Source organism: Patagioenas fasciata, unplaced genomic scaffold (assembly GCF_037038585.1).
Source record: "Patagioenas fasciata isolate bPatFas1 unplaced genomic scaffold, bPatFas1.hap1 Unplaced_14, whole genome shotgun sequence".
Lineage (NCBI taxonomy): Eukaryota > Metazoa > Chordata > Aves > Columbiformes > Columbidae > Patagioenas > Patagioenas fasciata.
This window is the reverse complement of record NW_027288555.1, coordinates 929,834-955,865: the sequence shown is the minus strand read 5'-3', so window position 1 is coordinate 955,865 and position 26,032 is coordinate 929,834. Positions and strand designations below refer to the sequence as shown.

Here is a 26,032-nt window from a genome sequence, read left to right as displayed (position 1 = left end):
TCCAGCCAGCTCTGGGTCCCGCTGGGCTCGGTGTCAGGAGAACTGTGCTCTCTCAACCACTGAGCCATCCTGGGAGCCCAGGATCTGGTCTGGGACCCTTCTTCTGAAGTTATTTAACATGTTTTTGCAATCAGAGCAGTCAGTTTTAAAGTCTCAGTCTTCATTCGTCTTCAAAATTGTGGATAACTGATAAGTTTTATCCCAAATTGTGTTTAGCTTTTGCATCACAACAAAACTTCCTTGCAGTTTTAGGCATGGAATCTGTTGCTTTTCCTGTTCTGTGATTGTCCATAAACAGATCAGTCACATCTTATATCAAATAGCAAATACTGCCTACCGTCATTTAAATTTTGCTTGCAGGAGCTGCCAGAAAAATGGAACAATATAAAGAAGCTGGCGATAGCTGTGAAGCAGCATGTGGCTCCTCTGCAGGCGGACGAAATGACAGTTGTGCGCAAGAGCTGTGCGGCGTTTGATGTTGAGCAACACAGATTCAGAGAGCGATTTCGGAAAGAAGCACCATTCAGGTACAGTGAAATTATAACATCAGAGAAGCCCTGAGGAAGAAAAGCTTCATGGGATCATCTCGGAGTGTCCTGAGGATGTGTTCTTGAACCCTTGCATACATTTCCTACCTGCTCACGGTGTTGTATCTGTTATGCCCTGGGTGTTTTGTCCCTGCAAACACTGTAAGGTGTTAGCAAGAGATTCAATCTGGATGCTGAGTGCACAATATTGCTTAAAGGGGTTGTCAGCAGTGCCATGTGGCTGCACCATCAATGGGTACTATAGATGTATCATGTCTGCTTTGTGTCTCAGAGGCACCATTTGTTTTATGTTTTCTTTAGAAGTTGTTACAATATCACTTATGAAGAATAAACATTTCTTTCTAGGTTTGACCCCAAAAAGCCTTATCAACTGCTGGATACAAAGCACATTGAGATTAAACAAATGGAGTCGGCCATGACCTCGATTTATGAATCAGCTGGTCTGTTTGAAGTCATAGTGCCAGACTATAAACAACTGAAGCAGTGCCGAAAGGAGCTGTGTCTTCTCAAAGAGCTCTGGGATATGATCTCCCTTGTGGGCACTTGCCTTGATGACTGGCAGACCACCAAATGGGCGGATATTAACGTGGAAAACATGGATCTGGAGTGTAAAAAGTTTGCAAGAGAGATTCGGAATTTGGATAAGGAGGTGAGGGCGTGGGATGCTTTCACTGGGCTGGACAGCAAGGTGAAGAACATGCTGACGGCCCTGAAAGCTGTGGCAGAACTTCAAAATCCCGCCATTAGGGAAAGGCACTGGAATCAGCTGATGCAGGTGACGGGTGTGAGGTTTGTGATGGACTCGGACACCGCGCTGGCTGACCTCCTGAAGCTCAACCTCCATAACTTTGAGGATGAGGTTCGTGGCATTGTGGACAAAGCGGTACGAGAAATGAGTATGGAGAAAGTCCTGAAGGAGCTAAAAATGACTTGGAGCACCATGGAGTTTCAGTATGAGCCTCACCCCCGGACGAACATCCCGTTGCTGAAGTCAGACGAGGAACTCATAGAAACTTTAGAAGACAACCAGGTGCAGCTGCAGAATTTAATGACATCCAAATGTATTGCTTTCTTCTTGGAGGAAGCGTCCATATGGCAGAGGAAGCTGTCCACAACAGATTCCGTCATTTCTCTCTGGTTCGAAGTGCAGCGTACGTGGTCTCACTTGGAGAGCATATTCATAGGCTCAGAAGATATACGGGCACAGCTTCCTAAGGTATGAAATCCCAAATCCTATTTTTCCTGTGTGGAAAGCGTTGAAGAAGAGCCTCCATTACACAGAAGAAGGTTGTCTATATTGCCGTGTTCCCCCAAGCAGGACTGTTCTCTTGCTGCATTGCTTTCTTGGAGGCTCCCTTAATGCTACAGCAGTTTCCCCAGTGTTGCCCCAGGCTGTTTTTGTACTGTTGGTTGTGCCTGAACCCTGCTGAGAAACTGTTTTTCCTCCCCTCCACCATTGCACAGCAGATGCAGAGTTCCTGGAGGCTGAGCAGGAGGCTGCTGGCTTCCTTTAGTGATACAGGCATGTTCCCTCTTTCCTTGGAGGGGAGAAGACGGAGATAATTACTCAGATGGTGCAAATGTCAAATCAGAGCTGGACCAGGCAGCTTTGCAGTATCCGCTTCCCTGCCTCCAGTGCTGGTGCAGCAGGAGAGCAGCTCTTCTCCCACTTCAGCTTCAGAAAATTGAGCAGAGTTGTCACTGATGCCCTCCTCAGGGTTGTGACCTCCTCAGGGCTGTCTTTGAGTCCAGCTTCCAGTCTTATTCCCTATTCTCTTGATTATTTAGAAAATCTTCCAAGCTTGTTCCTGGCCCCGCTGGACCACTCGCAGCCCTGTGGAGGAACCTGCCTTTCACTCACGAGTGACCCACAGTTGGCTGTGTGACCCCCGTCCCTGTTCACGAGCAGCATCGCTGACAGCACCACTGTGGGACGAACACCCACGAGGGGATGTGCGCAGCCCATTGACCCCTGGACAACACACTGTTCTGTCTCCAACCCTGCACTCTGCTCTGCTTGGACTGTTCCTCCATCTGCTTCAGAGAGCACGCTGTGCTGAGTGTCCTGGGGGCAGTTTTTGGCCCCTCACACCAAGAAAGCCCTTGTGGTGCTGGAGCAAGTTGAGAGAAGGGAATGGAGCTGGTGAGGGGCTGGAGCACAAGTGTGATGGGAGCGGCTGAGGGACCTGGGGGATTCAGCTGGAGAACAGGAGCTGAGGGGAGACCTTCTGATCTCTGAACTGCCTGAAGGGAGCTTGGAGCCAGGGGGGGTCGGGCTCTGCTCCCCAGGAACAAGCGCCAGGAGCAGAGGAAATGGCCTCAAGTTGCGCCAGGGGAGGCTGAGGTTGGATGTGGGGAACAATTTCTTCCCCAAAGGGCTGTGGGGCATTGGAACAGGCTGCCCAGGGCAGTGCTGGAGTCACCATCCCTGGAAGATGTATAGATGAGGAACATGGTTTAGTACTAGATTTAGGTTATGGTTGGACTCAGTGATCTCAATGGTCTCCTCCAGCTAAATGATTCTATGATTCTGGGCACACCTCGCTCACTGGGCAATATATACAGGTGCTGATAACCAGTGCCCTGAGGCTGTACCATGTGCCAGCAAGCTCTTAATATCCAGGAGCTATCTAATGTCATGTATGAAATTGCATCATGATTTACATTTGCATCCTGCTGGGCAGCTGTCTGCATCTCAGTAGCTGTCTGGCAGTGGTATGAACCATAGAACCATAGGATGTCCTGACTTGGAAGGACCCATCAGGATTGTCAAGTCCAACTCCTGTCCCTGCACAGGACACCCCACAATTCACCCCATGTGTCTGAGGACGTTGCCCAGTCTCTCCTTGAACACTGTCAGGTTGGGGCTGTGACCCCTCCCTGGGAGCCTGTTCAGTGTCCAGCACCTCTGGGTGAAGAACCTTTTCCTCATGTCCCACTGACCCTCCCTGGCACATCTTCTGCCGTTCCCTGGGCTCTGTCACTGTCACAGAGAAGAGCTCAGCCCTGCCCCTCCTGCTCCTGCTGAGGAACCTGGAGCCCCATGAGCTCTGCCCTCAGTCTGCTCTGCTCCAGCTGAGCAAACCCAGGGACTTCAGCCGCTCCTCATACGGTTTCCCCTCCGAACCCTTCACCAAGTTCATGTCCCTCCTCTGGACACTCCAGTAGCTTTATCTCCTTTTCTCCTGTGTCCCCAGCCCTGCACACAGTGAATGCTGCAGGTGAGGCCGCCCCAGCACAGAGCAGAGCGGGACAATCCCCTCCCTGCCCGGCTGGCCGTGCTGTGCTGGATGCACCAGGACACGGGGCCCTCTTGGCTCCAGGGACACAGGTGGCTCAGTCAGCAGCTTCTCTTCCGTAAAAGAAAGACTGAAGCTCAAAGTCTCTGTAGCTGAGCACCCTCAGGATGCATCCAGGGCTGGGGGGATGTGCTGACAGGCTGTGGGATGCTCACCTGGAGCTGGATCTGTGGCGTGAGTGTAGGGAGGGCTCAACCTTCCAGATGGAGCCTTGCTCCTGGGGCTGAACACAGGGTAGCGTGGAAGTGTTACCTGGACTGCTTGGAACACTTGTTCAGTGTCCCGCCTCACTTAGGAGGCCTGACCTGGGAAGAAGGGAGGAGCAGAGATGTTTTGAACATAGCTTGCTTTATTCTTCAGTGTTTAGCTCCAGAAATTCAGAGTCCCTGTTAGATATGGAGCATAATTGTTGATGTGGGCCTCCGGTGCTGACGTGGGGTTTCCATACCCTCATTGAAGGCAAGGAAGGGCTCTCCTCTACAAGAGTCATCATACCCGTTTTGTGGATGGGTGTTGGGATTCCTGTGCTGTAGCAGGAGGGGAGGAGTGCACTCACATGAGGCTGGGAGCCTTTCCACGGTGTGGGAGCATCTCCTGCTGCTGCAGCCAGGGAAACTTGGTACTTCACCTGGACATGGGAGAGAGAGATTTATGAGGTTTTCCAAGGGGAATTAAATCCCATGAAAATGGTTGGTCCTAGACATTGCCTCCTGCATGGAGCACTTTATCCACAACCCCTTTGGGATACAGTGACAAGAAGGCAAGTGCCTGTTTGCAGACTAGTTTCAGGCAAGTCAGTGGAAGAGCCATTCTGGAATGGTGGAGGGGTCCCTGTCTGCACTGGACAGAAGGTTTTCCCCTCAACCCAAAGACAGCACCCAGAGGATGGAGACCTTTAGCACAAAATCCATGTTTTACCATGAACATGTTTGTGTTGCTTTTTAGGACTCCAAACGCTTTGAAGGGATTGATGTGGACTTTAAAGAACTGGCCTATGAAACTCAGAAAACCCCAAATGTGGTTGAGGCCACGAATAAACCAGGTCTGTCCCAACAACTGGAGGACATTCAGAGCAGGTAGGTACAACTTCAGTCCCAGGATTTTGTCAGAGACTGGGATCAGCTCTAATAAGTTGGTTTAACCTGTGCTCCAAGGCTTTCCTTCTGGACTGTGCGTTCTTTGCATTCACACACTGAGTCTTTTTATTCATGATCCATCACCCTGAAGCCCCCAAGGTGGATTCTGGCTTTGCGTATGTGCAAACTCTTATCTTGAATATTGATTTGCACACATACAAAGCTAGGCACTCAGTTGGTTTTAATAACATGTGGCCTCACTGCCACCCCAAATTTGGTGTCTTAAATATCTATTTAGCAGTCCAAGCAGGGATATCTGCAGCAGAGCTGATCCCATGTGCTTTAGTTAACAAAATTATCTTTGTGTGTGTACCCTTCACAGATGGTATAACTAAACTCCCTGAGAAAGACCTTAATGTCCAGAGATGGATACAGTTCTCACCTAACATATGAGCTACTCTACCTGGAACACACCTAACAAGTTAACGTGATAGCTGTTGTGTCAGTAATAACTATCCATTTAAAATAGAGATCTAATTTTACTTCCTAAACAGATAAGGCCCGTGTTCCCCACAGAGGACTAACTGCATGTTATTTATGAACTTTGAAAGCTCAGCAGCAGTTTAACATGTAAACACTGAGAGATTCATTTTAGAACGGAGCAAACAAGTTTCTTTTCAGGCTTCACAAGCACAAAAAGCTGAGTAGGTTTGAATCAGACTTTAAAATGTGCTCATTAGAATAAAAGCAGTTTTGGAAACTTTCATCCTAGTGTGAAATCACCTGTGGCAGTTGAGAGCTTGTCTAAAACAGTAAGTCAGACTGCAAAGCCTTTCTAGCCTCTTCTTCCACCTGTGTTTCTGCTTTTTGGTGAGGATTCTCTGACTCTTTGTCTGTTTGACCCTTGGGAGTGGAGAGAGATCTATGAGTTACTATGTGCTTTGTTATCTATTTGGAAAATGCTGTAAAGGACCAGCCTGCAGGCTCAGCTCATGTCTGGCATTTCCCCATGGGAGGGGAGAATCTGCTCGATAACCCAAACTGTAGCACGACACATTAAAGGATATTCACCCGCCTGTCCTGGGCTCTATTTTTCTGCTCTTCTCCCCAGGTTGTCCCTGTGTGAGAAGGCTTTGGCTGAATATTTGGACATGAAAAGATTGGCCTTTCCCAGATGTTACTTTGTTTCTTCAGCAGATTTATTGGATATTCTTTCCAATGGCACCAACCCACAGCTGGTAAGCCTTGCACTATGTCACCTTCGCATTTTCCAGCTGTCAGTAATGTCAGGGTGGAAGATGCTGTCTAGGGACTCAGCTGTAGCTTATCCTCTCTTGAGTGCCTTTTCTCCCACCCTCACTTGGATTAACAATAACTCTTTCACTGCTGGCCTTCATCTGTCGTCTCTGAAAGGCAATGCGCACACTGTATGTTGTCCCATCTGTCCCTGGTGATGCTTGCAGATGGTTCTGAAAGCACTGCACAGAGCAGAGCTATGTTCTTGATACCATAAAAACAGTGGGTTTGTTTCTGCTGGGATACAGTGAGGTTGGGGGAAACCATTTCTTGAGGATCTCAGCCAAAACTTGTTGCTGAGCTTGGTTCCCCAAGCTGGGATGCCAGCAAACAGCATCTGTTGTTGAAAGAGCCACAGACCGATCATTCAAATGTGACAGTGTTGACAACCGAGGGCTTGGAGACGTCTCTGTTTTTAGGCAGAGGAGACATCTGCTAGTCAGCCACTTCTTCCTTCCCCCATGCAAAGGTCTTTGGGATGGCCTGTTCACAGGGGAAGAGCAGAACACAGCCTGGAAGAGGTAAGACAGCTGGTGGTCAGACAGTGGCTGTGGCCAAGGCAGGACTTCCTTGGGTTGCCACCCACCCCTGCACAGCTCTGCTTGGCCTTGTTTGGGACGCATCTTTTATTCAGAGGTTGGTGCATAAAACCAGTCAAAACGTTCACAGCAAAAGGCGAGTGTTGGATGATGAACAAAGTCCTAATTCTGTCTTTTGGTAGCGAGTATTTTCACTTTCTTCAGGCTTTCCACCATTTTCAGTATTGATGTGAGCACAGGAATGGAGCAGGTTTGCATGTGTATTTGGAAATGCTGTTGTTTACCTCTAACCTTTAACGCTGCTTCTATCTGTGTCTGCTGCTGGGTGATTTCAGCCCACAGAGTATCATAAATACATAGTTGATTGATATTTAAAATGAAGAGGAAAAAAAAAACACAGGAAGCAAAGATACTGTGTTGAAATGCTCTATTGAGTAAGAAGAAATTCCTGGTGTTTTCTGTTATTCAAAAGTATTTGCAGTAAAATCAAAGTAAATGTCAAGCAGTATCATACATAGATACACTCTCAGCCTTCCCAATGTAGTTTCAAAGTCCGATGATTCCTAAAGGAGGATTAAATACACAATGACATTATCCTCGTGAACTGGGTGCTGAACTTGTGCAGATTCAGGTGCGCTCGGGCTCTGGCAGCAGGATCGCAGCAAGTGCTGGGGTTGTGTCCGAACCCTCCAGACTGGACAGGGTCTGGGAAGGGGCAGCTGGGGATTTGTGACCAGAAGCTTCTACATGTAAGAAAAAGTTTCTACGGTTTACTTACGGTTTGAAAAGAGATAAGCTTATGGCCTCAAGATACGCTTAATGGCCTCAAGTTGTGCCAGGGGAGGTTCAGATTGGATATTGTAAAAAAATTCTTCCCAGAAAGGGCTGTGGGGCATGGGAACAGGCTGCCCAGGGCAGTGCTGGAGTCACCATCCCTGGAGGGGTTTAAAAGACATTTAGACGAGGTTCTTAGGGACATGGATTAGTGCCAGAGCTAGGGTATGGCTGGACTTGATCCTGAGGGTTTCTTCCACCCAAAATGATTCTGTGATCTGGGGGGATGCTGAGTGCCCTGTGCTTCTCAGAGTCACTTAGCACCTCCCAGGGTTTGGCCCTGCTTGTATGTGTGTGAGAAGCTGCGTCCACTTGCAGCACAGCTCATGAGAGGGAGGGTTGTAGTTCTTTGTGAGTCAGTGAGTCAGAATTAGATGGACAAATCCACCTCCACCCTTCCTTCTCTGAAAGCATCAGAGCATTGGGCATCTCACGCAGAATCCCAGAATGTCAGGGTTGGAAGGGACCTGGAAAGCTCATCCAGTGCAATCCCCCCATGGAGCAGGAACACCCAGCTGAGGTTCCACAGGAAGGGGTCCAGGGGGTTTGAATGTCTGCAGAGAAGGAGACTCCACAACCTCCCTGGGCAGCCTGGGCCAGGCTCTGCCACCCTCACTGAGAAGAAGTTTCTTCTCAAATTTAAGTGAAACCTCCTGTGTTCCAGTTTGAACCCATTCCCCCTTGTCCTGTCACTGGTTGTCACCGAGGAGAGCCTGGCTCCATTCTCCTGACACTCACCCTTTAGATATCTGTAAACATGAATGAGTCCCCCCTCTGTCTCCTCTTCTCCAGCTCCAGAGCCCCAGCTCCCTCAGCCTTTCCTCACACGGGAGATGCTCCACTCCCTTCAGCATCTTGGTGGCTGCGCTGGACTCTCTCCAGCAGTTCCCTGTCCTTCTGGAGCTGAGGGGCCACAACTGGACACAATATTCCAGATGTGGTCTCCCCAGGGCAGAGCAGAGGGGCAGGAGAACCTCTCTGACCTACTGACCACCCCCTTCTAACCCACCCCAGGTACCATTGGCCTTCCTGGCCACAAGGGCCCAGTGCTGGCTCATGGTCACCCTGCTGTCCCCAGGACCCCCAGGTCCCTTTCCCTCATTTCTCATCTCCCCTATGGGAGTTTTTCTACCTCTCTGCTGTAATTGAGAGAGGCAGCTCCTGTCTGGGACTGCTTTGGGAGCTTCCCCTTTCTGTGGGGACGTCAATCCTAGGAGAATCTCACCTTCATTGGCGTGGGGCGCGCAGTGATGCAGTTGTGTGTTACGCAGTGGTCTGGAAGAAGTGCTGGTGACCTGCTCAGCTCCCAGCAGGCAGATGCTGATGTTGAGAGCCCACAGCATCTCCCTGTTGGCTTTGCAGACTCAGATGGAGGTGAACAGGAAAGAACTGAATTATTCTTTTCCTTCTGGAAGAGTGCTTTTGGTGAACATGGTTGTTCTATAGGAGGTCTGGGCTGTTTATCATAGGTCTTAGGCAGAAATAAAGATCTTTCTTCTCCATGAAAGAGAATTTAGGATATTTCACTAGCACAAAATCAGTTTCTAGTAGTGGAAAAACAGGAAAGTTCATAGTGAAGAAAACTCCACGTTGTGCTGAGAATAGGATGAGGTGGAGAAATGGCTACAGACTTCTCATCACTACATGTAGGGAAATTTGGGGTAGGAGTCATGAGGTGTTTCAATGTTTTCTATGCTTTTGCTCTGTATGGAAGATTTCCCAATGGAGAAACATGATTTACTAAGGCATGTCTGTTTTCTAAATTACGTAGAAATAGGTGGAAGTATTACAAGAGACAGCAAGAGGCTTTTGTTGGCAGTATGTTGGCCACATTTGAGAAGATGTGGTGCTACCTAAATATCCAAGATATTTTGTTAACATGATTTTGCTTGTGACATGTATAGTGATCTTCATTCCGCTCGTCCTATCTCGGTTGCTTTATTTATACAACCCGTTTTGCAGGTGCAACGTCATCTTTCCAAACTCTTTGACAGCTTGGCCAGGATGAAATTCCAGCTGGACTCTGAGCAAAAGCCAACCAAGGTTGGCCTGGGAATGTACAGTAGAGAGGAGGAGTACGTCAGCTTCAGCGAGCCCTGCGACTGCAGTGGGCAGGTGAGAGGGAAGTCCTTGTCTATCAAAACTGTCCGGTGGAGTCTGCTCCCCTGCCCCTCGTGTGAGATCCCTTGCCAAGACGTCATAGAGCTTCACTGCTCTCCCCTGGTGCATGAGAAAAGCTGGAAGAGGTGGTGATTTAGTACCTCCTTACACCACAACCTTTCGTGTCACTCTGGATAGGTCCTCACTAAGGGGGGACGTGGATGTCGCAGTCCACTGTGAGAGAAAGAGCTGTGCCATTTTTCTGACTAGGTTTTTAATTTGATTTTTTCTAAGACCTTTTGAAGGTTGGTCTTAAAGCTTGCTACAAATATCCTCGGTGAGGGAGGGGATGCAGACTGAAAAGAGACTAAGCTATTCCATAGTACCTCTGCACGGGTGTGTTTGGCAGGAGAAGGCCTTTTACCTGTTTCTCAAGTCTTCATCATTTCATACCACGAGTGAAAGTATGAAATGTAAGAATCAAGCTACTGCTCAGCTTATCTATCCTGGTAGTTTCACCTTTCTGCATGGTCTATTACAGGAAGCTAAAGTACGTAATACCGGCTACTGAGCTCCCCAGCAATGGAGCTTGCTGCGTTCAGTCTGTCTTCTTGTTGAGGGCTTTGCCTGTGAAATATGAAATTCAGCAGGAATTGTGTTCCCAAGTTTGGCAGCATCTTTCTTCTGCTGCTGGCAGACTGCCCACATCCCACCAGGGATTCTGTCATGGCCTGGAGGTGGAACACACCTGACCAAATTATTCATTGGCGGAGTTCATTTTGGTTCCTCCTGTAGCTAGAGTTCAAGAAAAAAATCTGTCTTCTGTTCTTGGTGTCTGGAAGTAGATGCTAATCCTACAGTACCAGAATTAGCCAAATCTACCCAGTCTGAAGGAGGCTGTGAGGTTTGGTTAACTCATAGAATGTCCTGAGCTGGAAGGGACCCACCAGGATCATGGAGTCCAAGTCCTGTCCCTGCAGTGACAACCCCACAGGTCACCCCGTGTGTCTGAGGACGTTGCCCAGTCTCTCCTTGAACACTGTCAGGTTGGGGCTGTGACCCCTCCCTGGGAGCCTGTTCAGTGTCCAGCACCTCTGGGTGAAGAACCTTTCCCTCATGTCCAGTCTAAAGAGAACTGAGATGCTTGCCTCATTTCCTATCTTCACTAATTACCAAAGGCACTCAAGAAGAGCAAATGTGTTACTGGGATTTAATCTCTTTTCCAGGTTGAAGTCTGGCTCAGTCATGTACTAGACAGCATGAGGGCTACTGTGAGAGATGAGATGACAGAAGCCGTCATGGCTTATGAGGAAAAACCAAGGGAACAATGGCTCTTTGACTATCCTGCCCAGGTATCTGCCACTGCTTCTTATCACCACTCAGGCTGGCTCGTGGAAAGGTAGCTCTTGGGTTCCCCATCAGTCCTGCCCTTCCCTTCTTTCAGCAGCTGTGGACAGGCATGTTTCTGGCCTCCACCTTGCTATCCAGGAGAGAGGGAGGATGAGTTGTCCTTTATCCTGGCGGTCTCCTGATGGAGTTTTCAGGCTGAGCTCCATGCTCTGGTTGGGGCTCTTGGTTGGGTGACAGAGCCCAGGGGCTTGGGCAGTGCAGTCTGTACAGCCAGAGCAGTGAGAGGTGCAGCAGGAAGGCAAAGTGGTGAGGCCTGATAAGAGTGAAGAGCCCCTCAGATGCACCTCTGACAACCTCGTGGTCTCCAACTCTTCCTCCTCTGCTGTGTCAGGCATGTGAAAGGTGCTGATTTACTTATAACTAGCTGCTAAATGTGTCTATCACTGATATGGTGTTTTAAATGAATGTCATGGAGCAGATCCTTGTTGTACTGTCTGCTGTGACTACTGTATGAAAAAATACTTAATTTCATGTCACGGATGTTTCATCCTTGATCTCCCTGTGGATCCGACACTCTTGAACATAAGGAAGCTTTGGTATTTTCCCTGATACTGAACCAGCCTATTTCCCTAGGTGGCGCTTTGCTGCACCCAGATCTGGTGGACAACCGAGGTTGGGATTGCCTTTGCCAGGGTGGAGGAAGGCTACGAGAATGCGATGAAGGAATAGCACAAGAAGCAAGTGACCCAGCTGAACACCCTCGTTACCATGCTGATCGGGCAGCTCTCCAAGGGCGACAGACAGAAAATCATGACCATTTGCACCATCGACGTGCATGCTCGGGATGTGGTGGCAAAGATGATAGCACAGAAGGTTGGTGTTGGCAGTTCAGCACAGTTCTGTGGGTGCTGGAGAGGGGGCTTCAGGGGGCCCAACCACTGGCCATTCAGATCACTGCCGGTCTCAGTGGGAGACGTATGACTAAATTTATTTCTACAACGTTTGTAGTAAGTGTGCAGAAAGCCCCTGTAAGCCTGCAGAGCTGTGCTGTGTCATGGCCCTGCAACACCAACTTGTAGTTGCTGCAGATTCACACCAGGAGTGAGAGCGCGGCACTGCGTCCTGGTGCCAAGACATGTGCTGGTGGATGATGGTGGTGTGTTGGGAGGCTGCTGGACTCAGTCTCAGTTTTGACTTTAGAAAGTAAGAAAAAGCATTCAAGCTTTGTTCTTTGTAGCGTCCTTTGTCTGGTGTGGGGCCACAGGGACTTATGTGGGACTCCCTTCTCCTGCAACACCTCTCCCACACTACTCCCCTGTCCCTGACACCATGCCAAGTGTTTAGCCTTGCAGGTGGGTGGGAAGATGCCCTGAATGTATTGGGTTGTGGCTCTTCCGTCATCTGTGTCATCTCAGAGGCAGCCAGGCTGCTCACAGGGTTTCTGTCTTCAAGGCTCAGCTGGGCTCAGTGGTGCCTCGGTCCAGCCTGGGGTGAAGTGATGCATCTGGACCTGCCTGCTGGTTGTGCAGAGAGCGCTGGCCATGCCTGTCTTTGTCCACCTGTCCCCAGTCTGTTTCCTTGGTGCTGTCTGCAACCTCTTCCTTGTCTAGATGGCCTCTGCTCCTTCTCTCACTCTGGTTGCGTTATGAGACCTTCTTCATGACTTGCTGCTTCTTAAATCTATTCAGGAGTCTTTTTGTAAGGCTCTTTCTCTTGGCCATTAATTTTTTCCTCTCCCACCAATGTGGTCACTAATTTGGTTCCTCCCCTTTACTGATGGGAGATGGGGAGGTGACATTTCTCACCGCATTGCAAGGAGGCGGCCTTCCTCACCACACCTGCCTTGCAGTGAGGACCAGTCATCCCCCATGAAAATTTTATAGCAGTCGCTATTTTGGCCCCCGAGCTGCATGTGTCTGGCATCCCCGGCCTTCCTGTGATGGTGTTTGTGGGTGTGTTGCAGGTGGACAAAGCCCAGGCCTTCATTTGGCTGTCACAGCTCCGGCACAGATGGTCAGATGAGGAACGGCACTGCTTTGCCAACATCTGTGACTCCCAGTTCCTGTACTCCTATGAATACCTTGGCAATACCCCTCGGCTTGTGATCACTCCGCTGACCGACAGGTAAGTCCCTGGGACACAATGTCATAGCTGGGCTTTGCCACACAGGTAGAGAGAGAGATGCCAACCAAAGATGGATTTAGTTCAGACACCTGTATCCCTCTTGTTCTGTCTCCATGTCCCAGCACTCCAGTGGTCGAGCTCTAACTCTTATCTGGTTTTTGGTGGTACCCTCTGGGGAATTTGTACATCAGATCCCTGGGTGGGATTCAGCTCACACATTAAAACACTTGTGGGTGTCTTCCTGTGCACAAGATGTCCACAGTCCATAAAGCTGGTGAGTCTAGAGAGCTTTCATCCCATCTTGAAGCAGACATCTACCTGGTTGCCTCAGTGGGGACACCTAGGGTTACTTGAGATACTCTGTGTTGTCCCACCTGGCTTCCAGCTGCCAATCCAGAAGTGTAAAAGTCTCCTATGGACCCCTTGTCATATCTCTCCACCCTATGTGACATTTCAGCAACCAAGAGCATCTCAGGTGGCTCTAGTCACCTGTGTTAGTCAGCTGCGTCAAGCCCCCAGGTATCATCAGGTTTTGTTGGCTATATTGACTACACCTCTGTGGCTTATACAGGTAGTATAGATACTCACATGTGGACACCACCCCAGTGTCCATCATCAACATGATGGAGAAACTTTGGGACTTGCTGCAGCTTTGAGTTGGGTTCACTCATAGGCCACCTGAGCAGGTTTCTGTCAGTGACAGGTCTTCCAGAAAAGCTGTCCTTTTCTCATACTGCCTGAGATGTGCCCAATATCCATGAGTTGTATGAGGATCCAGAGAGAACACAAGCTGGACATGAAGAGGTTTGGGCAGACCTTGGTGGAAGATGAGTATCTCTTGGAGAAAACAGAGCTGAGCAGAGGTGGTAATTAATGCCAAGAAGGCTTTCAGCTCAGACATGACCCCTGCTCACGTACAGCTTTTCAGAGGAGAGGCTCTGCTGAGTGCAATGCTCTAGTGCTATTGCCCTGCAGCCCACAGTTGACCTATTGGACATATTTCCTTTTTTCATTCATCATTCACTGTGAAAGATGTTACATCACCCTGACCCAGTCACTGCACCTGACCATGAGCGGAGCACCTGCAGGCCCTGCGGGCACTGGCAAGACGGAGACTACGAAAGATTTGGGGCGAGCCCTGGGCATCATGGTGTACGTGTTTAACTGCTCCGAGCAGATGGACTACAAGGTATGGCTCCCACCTCGGCTGCAGTGCGGTCACATGGGGCTGGGGATGCTCAGGGCCCGAGCAAACCTGAAGGATGAGAGTAATCCAATGGTACCTGGGGTGCATTAGGAGAGGTATGACCAGCAGGTCAAGGGAGGTTGTTCCTTCCGCTCTGCTCTGCCCTGGTGATGCCACATCTGGAGTTGTGTCCAGTTCTGGGCTCCCCAGTTTAAGAAGGAATAACTGCACAGAGTCCAGCAGTGGGCTACAAAGATGCTGAGGGGTCTGGAGCTTCTTTCTTGTGAGGAGAGACTGAGAGAGCTGGAGCTGTTGAGCTGGAGAAGAGAAGCTGAGAGGGATCTGATCAATGGGATCAATATCTCAGGGTGGGTGTCAGAGGATGGACCAGACTCTGTTCAGTGGTGCCCAACGCCAGGGTGAGGGGCAACGGGCACAGACTGAAACACAGGAGGCTCCATCTGAACATGAGCAGAAACTTGTTTGCTGGGAGGTGCCAGAGCGCGGCCCAGGCTGCCCAGAGCGGGTGTGGAGTCTCCTTCTCTGAGACATTGAAACCCGCCTGGACCCACCTGTGTGATCTGCTCTGTGACCCTGCGTGAGCAGGGCTTGGACTGGGGGATCTGCAGAGGTCCCTTCAGCCCCACCAGGCTGGGATTCTGTGATCACCTCTCTCCAAATCCCTGCTACACTCCTTTAAGCTGAATGCCTTTTCCTTCTCCTCCCGTTCCTTCTCTAAGATTTGCACAAGGTTCTTCAGGAGGCAGAGACCCGAACTATCTTCTCTGCCTCATTATGCATTTCCCTTCCTTTCTGGAGTTAGATTTCATGTGTAATTCTTCAAAAACGTTGGTCTGTTCAGTTGAGACCAAGGCTGTGCTGATAGTTGGGCCCTGGTCGTTTCTTCTCGGCGTGCTCGCGACCTGGCAGCCCCTGGCACGGGGAGGGACCTGTCCTGGTTTTCTCAGGATCCTCTCCCAGAATAAACCCAAAACATAGTGAAGCTTCAGCCGCTACAGAGCACTGAATCATTAGGCTGAGTCTTGCTCTCTGCCAGTCTGGCACGGTACAGTGATTTTGGTAGCCTCGGATCATATTTCATTTAGCTTATGGGCTCTCCCAGGAAACGGGACCATCAGTAATTCAGCACAAGTGACCTTTAAATGAAACTGGTGCACAGATATATCGAGAAAGTGCAATTAGCAGATAAAGTGGCAAGCTGCGCAGAGCTATAAATATTATAATTGAGTTGTGCCTGCTGTTTCCATGCACTTTTCTAAATACCCACAATAGACTGTAAATTGCTATAAATAAACAGGCTGGGAAATAAAATCAATTTTTTGCTGGAGTTGATTCCATTTATGATTTCACTCTTGTAATCTTTGTTTTTGTTTTGTTTTTCCAGTCTTGTGGGAATATTTACAAAGGCCTTTCCCAGACGGGAGCCTGGGGCTGTTTTGATGAATTTAACAGGATCTCAGTTGAGGTCCTTTCTGTGGTTGCTGTACAGGTGAGTGGAGAAACACTCATAAATAAATACAAACAGAGCAGAGCCATTCTGCAGTCTTTGGAGCAAGGGTAAAAATGGCAATTGCATATTGCCGGTTTCAGTTCTGTGTATAGGCAGGTGTGGGATTAGATCTCAAGATTAATCACATGAATATCACAGCACTGCCAAGATGTCGCAGTTACGTGCTGCAAAGATATTTGTCACTTTTCTTGCCCCAGTTACAGCATTTGTGCCAAGACAATTCTTTGTAGCATCTTTTCCCAGACCACTACGCACCATGGCTCTGTACCTGTTCCTCCTCAGGAAAGCACTCGTGTCATTAATCTGCTGTGAGATAATTGCAGCACATCGTTTCAAGACAGAGAAGCTGCCTTGACTTGCGGCTGCTCAGTCTGCAATGTAGGGAATAATTTTCACGGAGGGGAAGAGGGGTGTTTGGGGCAGATCCGCTGGACTTCTGGGGGTTCCTTATCACCCCTGGTCAGGCACAGGTTGTGTGTCATACTCAGGAAATGGGAATACATTCAGGATTAATTTTCTTAACCTGTCTCCAAAACTATATGGCTGTGGATTTAGTTCTGGTGTCTGTAACGACAGCTCTGCCAAGTGGCTTTGGAAGGTATTCCTGGCCAACTGGCACCATTCCTTGGAGGAATGTGTGCAGCCCCGTGGTGCTCCCAAAAGCCAGTGTCAGCTGGTGACACTCGGGAGCTGGAATCTGGGGCAGATCTGCGGCCCTTGCTGACGCGCTTGCCCAGGGTACCCTGACACCGTGGGATTAAACCTGGGACAGAGCTATTGGAGCGGTGCCCAGCTGGGCATGGGTGTTTCCCCTGGCGAATGGTTTCTCATCTCCTCTGTAGTTCAGCTGCTCAGTGCATTGTGTTGGTGAGTCTCGTGTGAAGCGCAGCAGCATCCCTGGAGAAGGGCTGGAAGGGAGACTGGCCTCCCCATCGTGCCAGAAAGTCCTGTGCTCTCGTGCTTATATATATAATCTGTCACTTCGCGTCCTCCTTCCCCTCCTCTTACCAGCCCATGAGGAAACCTGGCATTATTTTATACAGGGGAAGCCTTGGGGGGCTTCAGTGCAGAAAACTGAGGTGCCAAAGTGCCCAAGTTCTTCAGGATCCAACTGTCAGCTGAGTGCGTGTTTTAGGATCCTAATATCTGATTGAGGTGCTGAATTGTTCCTGGACTCCCTTTTGGGCTCAGTGTTATAGAAAGATATAAAGCTCAGAAGTTTCTACACTTCTGTAAATGTTTCGGTCAAAGACATTGTTCTTAACCCCTCCATGAACTCCTCATTCTTCTCATCTGTTTCACTCATAATTGGTACCTTATGTGGCATCCCAGAGAAGCCCCAGGCAGGTACAAGAGTTTATGTATCATTCCCTCTCAGTTTCTCTTCCGTCAGGTCCTAGTTTAAAGTTGTCATTGAAAAAAAGTCTTTGAGGATCTTGAAATAAAAAGGGAAGCTGAACAAAAGAAGCCCAGGAATGACTCAACTGCTAATGGTTCCCTCGCTCCTGGCTGGAGCGTGGCAGCTGAAGAAAGCGGCACGGCCGTCATTCCATCATGGTGTCTCCTGGCTGCTATTAGGAGTGTTACCATGGCGATGTTTAATTGGCTGTCTTACTCATGCAGCTGATGTCGATATGGTTCCTTACAGGGAAAAATTCGATTAATTGCTTTACTTTGAGATGGCAAACAGTAGTGAGGTTAGAGCGGTGAATAGAGAGAGATTTGCCCCTCGCTGAGGTGCTGTTTGCAGAGAGGTGAACTCTTCGGAAGGAGAGGAATGAGCAGAACAAAGCTGCAATCAGGCAAATATAAAAAACAATATAATATTAGTGAGTGAAGGTGTTAGGAGAGGTTTTACAGCTTCTGCCTTCTGGTTTTGGTTTTAAATCAAACATCTGATGTCCCAAAATCTTTAAAAGTGATACCAAGTGGTCAGTTTACAACTGAGCTGAGGCCAAGCTTATTGGGAGGTGCTACCCCTTCTCTGGGCCTGGTCAGGGAACGGAGCAGGCACAGGAGGGTTTTGGGATGTCCTGAAGAGCAACGCTGTGTGGGGAGAGGTGAGATGGGTAAAGGGAATAATGGGCCCATATTGTGATAGACTTTGGGGAGTGCGTTTGGGTGTTGGCTGTGTTGTGGATACCTGTACTGCCCTGTGTCTCTCTCACACATCAGACCTCTGCTGGGCTGGCTGGTTCAGAGATGGTGGAGCCTCTGGTGGTGTTTTTGCTGTGAGATGTGCTGAGCAGTGTCCCACAGGTGATGTCAAAAGCCAAGGTGAATGCAGGCAGTGCTGGGGACATTTCCCGCTCCTGAGTTGCTCTTCCTGACCCACGTTCATCATTGTCTCATGGAGCAAAGGTGTGAAGTCTTGCAACTCCTTTGCATTTTGACTTTCCACTCTCTTCAGCTCTTTTTTCTGCTTTGCCAGAGTTTGACTGAGATGGGAAATTGATATTGCCATGCTGATGTACTCCAAACAGTGTATAAAGCTTTATGCTGCCGGTAAAAAATAAAACAGTGATTAGCCCCATTTGTCACGAGGCCAAGAGTAACGAAGGAAGCACCGTTGTCTGATGTGTTTTTCATAAGTGAACGCTGATACTATAGTACTGTCTTGATTTCTAGGTGAAGAGCGTGCAGGATGCAATACGGGAGAAGAAGAAATCCTTCCATTTTCTTGGAGAAGACATCAACTTAGTACCATCAGTAGGCATTTTCATCACCATGAACCCTGGTTACGCAGGGCGAACAGAGCTACCTGAGAATTTAAAAGCTCTCTTCAGGTGAGTCCAGGTCAGGGTTTGTGACCTGGCAGAAACTGTCTTTTGGAACATCCAGGCTCGACCTCATGTCCTTGGGGAATTCACTTGCATAGGGCATTCGCAGGTAGTTTAAGCCTTGCACAACAGGCCTGGGTCTGGGCACGCACAGGCAGGGCGAAGGAGCTCTGTCCCTTGTCGTGGGGACGGCAGAGGGTGACCTGGCTCATAAAAGAAGGCCTAGAAGATGAAGCTGCAAATGCGCTGCCTGTAAGACCTGTAGTCAAGAAATACTTGTTCTGCAATGCCTCCTCACCTGTCATTTTAGGCCGTGTGCGATGGTTGTGCCAGACTTTGAGCTGATCTGTGAAATTATGTTGGTGGCTGAGGGATTCATCGAGGCCCGGGTGTTAGCCAGGAAGTTCATTACTCTCTACCAACTCTGCAAAGAGCTCCTGTCCAAGCAGGTGAGCCTGGTTCTGTGGCTGAGTGGTATGATGAATCTCCAAAATCAGCAGAAACATGGCACTGTGCTGCTCAGCTCCATGGCTAACGTTTCAGAGCTTTTATTTAATGGCTGCATTTGCACTGGCTGCTGGGGGAGGAGAGGGTTGGTGATCATCGGAGCAATAAAATTTTCAGACTGCTTTACTGGAGCATCTGCAGGGACAAAAGCATTTGACCAGCTGCATTAATGGGAGACCTTTCAGTGAGTTTAAATGACACCATGTTTGGGGTAGTATTCAGTGACCTTTTGCTTTCCAGTCTCTTCCTATTGATTCTCCTGCCTGCAAAGGGTTTATGGTGTCCCTCTCTGAGTTCAGCCTTAGGCTGGTTCCAGGTCTTGTTAGAGTTACTGTCAGTGCAAAGCAAATCAGATTTTTCCTTGTCATTATTTGTGTAGATCGAAGCTGGGTCCAGAGGAGACCTGAATCAGGATTCCTGATGATACAAACCTGATCTTGGCTGTGCCAGCATGAGGCTGGGTGGGATATGCTCTGTCGCAGAAACTTGGTGCTGTGCCTTGAGGGGCCTGGTGGAAGCCATGGCCTCCCACACAGAGCAGTCAGCTGTCGAGCTGTGCTCTGGAGGGTGTTAACAGGACAGAAATATGAACAGTTGTTTGTTGGCTTGAGAGTTCTTCTCATGCCGTTTTGTGGTACTTTTTCAGCGATGTCTTTACTGACCCCTTATTCCTGGACCTCCTCTGAGACCAAACAGGCTTGTCATCTTGTGATGGGCAGGGTGGAGAAACTTGGGTCTTTGGGGCCTCATAATGGACTAACAAGCCTTTCACCTTGGTGGCTCCTGCAGATGCAGGGGGCTGGCTGGCCTTGCTATAGGTGCTTTATGATTTAGGTGAAACAAATTGCTTTGGTCTCTGGAGTGCAAATCCTGCTGCTGTCTTACTGCCAACTGTGAGCCCATGTGATGGTCTGAACAGCTGAATTATTTGACTCTTTAATACTGTCCCTGACGGGAATCTCACCTACTGAGATGGAAACCAGGTCACTCAGGCTGGAGAAGGTCTCTGGCCACAATGCAAATAACAGATTTAGATGTATTTTCATTGCTTACTAGTCTGGCAGTTTGGGAATGGTGGTTCTTCACCCTACATGGTACTGTCTAAGCATAAACTCATGCCTCTTTTTTTTTCTTCCTCTGGTGTAGGATCACTACGACTGGGGCTTGCGTGCCATTAAGTCAGTGCTAGTTGTTGCTGGCTCCCTCAAGCGAGATGACCCAGAGCGACCCGAAGACCAGGTTCTGATGCGCTCTCTTCGTGACTTCAACGTCCCCAAGATTGTGACGGATGATGTGCCGGTGTTTATGGGGCTGATTGGGGATCTATTCCCTGCACTGGATGTGCCTCGGAAGCGTGACCTGAATTTTGAGTCGTTTGTGAGGCAGGCTGTGCTGGACCTCCGGCTGCAGGCTGAGGACAACTTTGTGCTCAAAGTAAGACCAAGAGATCTTCTGCTACACCCACGTCGCCATCAAATCATTTGGGTTTTCTCAAACAGCTTTGCTTCTACAAAGAGAGCTCTGCACAGCATTGTCCTTGCAGGCAGATCTCGCTGGAGGGCAGTCAGCTGTGCTGGGTCTGAGGCAGTTGCACCTGCTCCTGAGGTCAGCACTGGATCAGTCTCTGGGCTTCCAAAGGGGCCAACTTTTGTAGGCTCATGAAAGTGTAGCCCCTGGAGAGCAGGGCCTCATCAGGTGGTGGTTGTCAAGTATAAACAGCGCTGAAAGTTTATCTGCAGGCTGAGGATTTCACCCATTGTGATTAGAGTGGCTGGACCAAACTCAATTGTCAAATCTGCTTGTGTCTCAGGGTCACGTCTTTCTAAAGAGGTGGCCCAGTGGGACCTATTTTATAGACCTGAACTTCAGTTTGGCATCTTTGTCTAAAATTTGGGAGTGTTTTTCTCAGGTGGTGCAGCTGGAGGAGTTGCTGACGGTCCGGCACTCTGTCTTCGTGGTGGGTAACGCGGGCACGGGCAAGTCTCAGGTGATGAGATCCCTGAACAGGACTTACCAGATAATGAAGCGACGTCCTGTCTGGACAGACCTCAACCCCAAGGCAGTCACCAATGATGAGCTCTTTGGCATCATTAACCCAGCAACAAGAGAATGGAAAGACGGTAAATGTCATTTCGTGTCTGAAATATGTAGATAAAGACGGGTGTTTTTAATGAATTTCCCGAGCAGCAGCAGGGTGACTGGTTCTTCATGTGCAGGTCTGAGAGCCCAGGTGCTTGTCTGCTGCCTACAGCCACATGACAGTTTGTTGTTGAAAGGATACACAGGATGTTTTAGCTCTTTGATCTTCAAATGGGAAATATAGCATAAGCCTACTTGATCCTATTGCCCTAAGAATAATTTTAATGCCCATTAATACCAACACTTACCAGTTCCTAAGTGGGGCAGGCAGGTTTTGGGAGTTGGCTGGACCAGTGATGGAAGAGATGTCCCTCCTGCACTGTGGTGTGCGCTGGGACCCCAAAAAATGTCCCATCCCCAGGTTTTCATTGCTGATAGCACGCACAGCAGCCTTAACGTCAGTTTTTCCACTCAGTATGGCTGCCCGATCTCTGTAGCACACCAGCGTTTGCCAAGCTGTTGATCCTGCTCACTCCTGAGGAACATTTCAAACTTGCTGGAAGATTACAGAAAATCTGGAGTGGAAATGTTGGGTTGTGACTGATACATAAAGGCAGCTTCGATTTACGTGTGCGGCGGGTTTGGGAGGTGTGGGGGAGGTGAGGGAAGACATTACCATGAATCATCCACAGCAGCAGATGAGCTGCCACCCACCTCCCCTGGCCCCGCCATGGACCCTTCCCGACCCCCTGCTTTGCTCCAATGCCAGGTTAATTTCTTTCTAATTGTAATTAGGGAGCCTAAATCAAAGTGGCAGAGGGACGTGCAGGGTACAGCCTGAACTGTGCAGACTGGCTGCAGCAGTGGCTGCAGATCGAGGGCAGCGGTGACACCGAACAGCAGGAGGGACATTTTACAGGTGACTGTCCAGTGGTTTCTGGCCTGCGATGGTTTAAATGAAATAGTGGCACTCCTCCCTGAGCTTTCAAGGCAGATATTTTCTGCAGTAACCATTCCTGAAAATGTTGTTTCATGTTGTCAAAGACCAGCAAGGCAATCTTCACCACAGCCTAGCAAGAGGTGACCTGTTCCCTTACAGATCAGCCCCTGCTTTTCCGCTCCCCAGTTTTATCCTGTCACATTATCAGAAGTTGAAAAGGTCCTACATGTTAGGTGGTAAAAGGTCCCATATGGGAATCCCAAAAGTGTTCTTAGCAGAACAAAACTCTTCTTTTAAACCCCAAGAGAGCCGTGTGCTGTGGATGCACAAGGTCAGGACAGAGGCGCTTTCCTCTCCCCGCTGCCGCGGTGTATCCGAGGGAAGCCCTGGTGCCCTGAGACAGCAACTGTTTCTGATGCTAATAATGCCGGAGTGGTGCCGGAGTGGTTCCCAAGGCGTGTGTCCAACACGTAAGGAACTGGCTGGAGGCAGAGGCGCTGAAGCGTTATTTTTGTTGACCCAGTCTCGGGATCACACACCTGTTCCAGGTGAGCCGTTCTGCATTTGCTGAGCACAAGCTTTGTCTTCAGTCAGATGGTGCCACCAGCTGTTCCTGATCTGGATCACAAAGAAATAGCTTGTCCTGGAGAAAAAAAGAAAAAAAAAAGAGTTCTTGTCACAATTCACTGGAAGAGAGGCTTTTTTTTAATGTTTGCCTGATGTTTTTTCATGAGGACCAGCATCTCCCGAGGTATTTTCACATGTAGAGGAGAGCAATAGTTTTGTGGAGTTTTCATTTGCTCTGCAGTGCTGCTGCTCTATTCCCAGCCTTCGTGGTCTTCTTAACATTCATTATTTACTCCCCTTGAGACTCTGTATCCTCTCTCTCCTTGATTTTACCAACATTTTGTTCTGTCATTCAATGTCATTCTGTGCTTGTTCTCCCCTCAGTCTCACTAAAGCCATGACCCAGCGTTTAATGCATCTTGATTGCCCTGATATACTTTGAGCCACAAAAAAATATTTATAAGGATTTCCTAGGCATATTCAGGTGGTTTTCTCTGCATTGTATAACTCATGCCGCCTTTTGCCTTTGAGTAGCTACTCTACATTTTTCTTATCCCTTATGATTCTCGGTGGGAATGAAGCTCGTGCGTAGGTCTGCAATCATTTTCAGTAGTGATAACTGATAACCCTTTTTTCACTTTAAAGCAAACTAGAACCGTATTGTGATATAGTAATATTTACGTATAGGCACATAGAGTTTTGCATGTTTGAGAGGAAAGCATTAATTAGAGTAATTTTTACTGTGTTGCTGGAGAAAACCGTTAGAGCAGGTGTCAAGTTCAGTGTTCATCACCATCTTCCTGTCACCCTCCCAGGCCTGTTTTCATCAATCATGCGAGAGCTGGCCAACATCACGCATGACGGTCCCAAGTGGATGGTACTAGATGGAGATATTGATCCAGTGTGGATTGAGTCTCTTAATACTGTGATGGATGATAATAAGGTAATGAATATAAGTTAAAGAAGGAGATATTCTTTGACTGCATGGCATGGTTCAGCCTAAAAATGCAGATGCTGAAATAACACCTCCTAGAATAATGCGGTTGTGTTTCTTCAGATACACCAAACAATATCACATATAGAAAATGGTGCATGAGGGGAAATAGCGCAAATCATGGTTTCATTGTAATTTCCCTTCCTGGAACTGGGCTCATGGATAATCACAGATGTCCTGATTGTAACTCCAGGCCCTTCAAAAATAGGGTGGGGTCATAATTCCACACCTTTTTCCGCCGCTCGAAGCGAGTGCTGTTCCTTTGAGTCATGGAAGACAGTTCTACTACCTGCTGGAAATCAGCTGCATTCCCTCAAGGAACTGTGCTGGCAGCAACCAAGCTTTTTAGTGCAAAGTGCTGAATGCTTTTCATTCCTGTTCCTGGGGAAGATGTCATTCTGTCTGTCTGTCTGTCTGCCCAATGCAGGTGCTGACCCTGGCGAGCAATGAGAGAATCCCTCTGAACCCAACGATGCGGTTGGTGTTTGAGATCAGCCACCTGCGCACAGCCACCCCAGCAACCGTGTCCCGAGCGGGTGAGTCCTGGCCTGAGCTCCGCACTGGGATTTGCCGTGAACCCAGGAGGATCTAGTGCCATTAACCAGTCTTCTGTTGGCCAACTTGACTCCTGTTGCAAGTACCCAACCAGAGATCACAGCGGCCGTGGGTGGACAGGGCAGGTTTCTGACAGACAAACTGAGGATCCTGACCCCAAATGCACATGTGGAGCTGTCATCATCCTGGAGATTTACCCAGAGCACTCTGACTGTTGGTGGGTGATCATGGCTTCAGCGTTGCTGAGTGCTCCTGTTGTGCAAAGCCCTTTGGATGGACTTTATGAGGAGAAGGACAGTATCTGTCTCAAAGAGTTCTTGATCTTCTGAAGAAGTGCATGAAGTATGGGAGAAGGGAATGGAGGTGTCCCCTAGTTTTACACATGGGGAAATGGGGCCCAGAGCAATGAAACTGCTCAGACAAGACAATGTTCTGAATTTAGGGCAAGGTCATGAAAAGCGCCGTGGTTTCAAGGGTGAAGTTTCTTCACTGTTCATGTTTCTACTCTGCAGTGGGGCAGGAAAAGGGGGCAGGTAATGGGACGTCCCGTCATATTTGATAGGGTTTTAGTTGTGTGAAAGTACCTGGTAAACTCTGCTGGAAGAAAGGAACAGTTTCTGCTATGTCTTTACTATATGTTCTCTCTTACCCTGGGCCTAAAGGGATCCTGTACATCAACCCGTCGGATCTGGGCTGGAATCCTCCAGTGAGCAGCTGGATCGACAGGCAAGAGATCCAGTCCGAAAGAGCCAACCTGACCGTTTTGTTTGATAAGTACCTGCCCATTTGCCTGGACACCCTCAGAACAAGGTACCATCTGATGAGTGATTGTGTCACCCGTGGTGAGGGCATGGGGACACCTGCCACTGTCCAGCCCAGCTGTGCTGCGCTGGGTTGTGCTGCACATGATCCTCCTTTGTAGTGGCAGAGCCCCCCCCCGCCCCAGGGGGATGGGGTTGTCGCCAGCCTGGCTGAGAGGTGAAGCCAGAGACAAAAGAGACTAAAGGAGCACCATTAGAAGGTAATAATGAGTGAGCAATCGCCGGACACATGCGTGCAGAGCGCGTGGACAGTACATGCAGCCTATCATGTTATTGTATAGCACGAGTTACAACCAATCACGTTGTTGTAAGGCGCGTGGACAGGGCAGCTTTGCTATAAAGCCAGCCCGGTCCGACAATAAAGCGAACTCTGTGAACATCATATTGGTGTGTCAGGTTCCGTGGCTCGCACGGATAAAGCAACACTTTGGTGACCCCGACGTGATCCTTCGTATCGAAGCAAGATCGCCGGAAGTGAAGACGCGAGGACGCCACCTGGGGGCGACACCAGCCCAGCGCTCAATCATAGCGGAAAGTAGGCCTACGAAGAAGCAGGTGGCATGGGAAACACGGCATCCGTGGAAGAAAAAATAATAGTGAAAAGTATTCTGCAGCTGGCTGCAAGAACAGGAAGAATTTTGGAAAAAGACGCGGTGGAGCGCCTGTTACTATTCGCCCAGCGTAAGGGCTGTGTTCGTTCGACGGACGAATTTTTTTCTCCCGGTACATGGGAGGACATAGGGACCGAACTATGGGAAGCGGTTACAAGGGGGAGCCGCGAGGCTTGCGATCTCGCCGGACCCTGGCGGGAGGTCAGGCAGCTGATGCAGGAAGTCTCAGAGGAGCCGGAGCTGTGTGCCGTCCCCTCGGAGCCGCCCGCCGCGAGCTGCCCACCCTCCGAGAACT

General features: G+C 49.1%; 1 pseudogene; it reads left to right on the top strand.

Annotated features, from left to right (window-relative positions):
• The first annotated feature begins 310 nt into the window (after positions 1-310).
• Positions 311-25,343, top strand: LOC139826750 (dynein axonemal heavy chain 9-like; annotated as a pseudogene).
• The last annotated feature ends 689 nt before the right edge of the window (positions 25,344-26,032 follow it).